At 54.7% G+C, this 643-nt stretch overlaps 1 protein-coding gene across 1 annotated transcript in view; it reads left to right on the top strand.

Annotated features, from left to right (window-relative positions):
- Positions 1-643, top strand: part of CORO2A (coronin 2A) — a 16,322-nt gene that overhangs the window by 7,458 nt on the left and 8,221 nt on the right. The window lies entirely within an intron of this gene.

The following is a 643-nucleotide window of genomic DNA, read 5'->3' as shown; positions in this document are numbered from 1 at the left end:
GATTACAGGCTGAGCCACCAAGCCCGGCTCAGACGTGCTTTTGAATGTTTATGTAAGTCGGCCACTGTGGCTCACTTTTGGGAGGCGGAGGCAAGAGGATTGCCTGAGTCCAGGGGTTCGAGACCAGCCTGGGCAACTCGGCGAGACATCGTCTCTACAATAAATAAAAAAATGAGCTGGTTGTGGTGGTGCATGCCTGTGGTTCCAGCTAGTTGGAAGGCTGAGGCGAACGAATCACCTGACCCCAGTCGAGGCTGCAGTGGCCATGAGCGTGCCCCTGCACTCCAGCCTGGGCAACAGAGTGAAACGCCTGCTCAAAAAGTAAATAAATAAATACGGAGGGTGTGTCTCCAGAACTACTGCCATGTGTCTGTGCCAGTTGTTCCGCTCAGAACTCCAGGGGGCGCTGTTCCCATCGTAGACTATAGGAATGGACTGCCCTGGAGCTCTTGCACAGCTGTGCTGCTAAACCATGGCAGCTCTGTTTATCTGTGTGAGCCAGGAACTGCTGCGAACAACTGAAAGCCCTGGAAGAGCAGGTCCCCTGGGGTCCCAGCAACATAGATGTTTGGTGGCTCAAAGGCAGATAGTGTTTTCCTCCCCTCCTCTAGGCAACCTGAGTCTTGCCACTCCCCACCCCCCC

The sequence above is a fragment of the Carlito syrichta genome, unplaced genomic scaffold (genome assembly GCF_000164805.1).
Source record: "Carlito syrichta isolate Samal-C Ts95f unplaced genomic scaffold, Tarsius_syrichta-2.0.1 Scaffold288937, whole genome shotgun sequence".
NCBI lineage: Eukaryota > Metazoa > Chordata > Mammalia > Primates > Tarsiidae > Carlito > Carlito syrichta.
The sequence above is the reverse complement of the archived record's forward strand: the minus strand, read 5'-3'. Positions and strand labels throughout refer to the sequence as shown.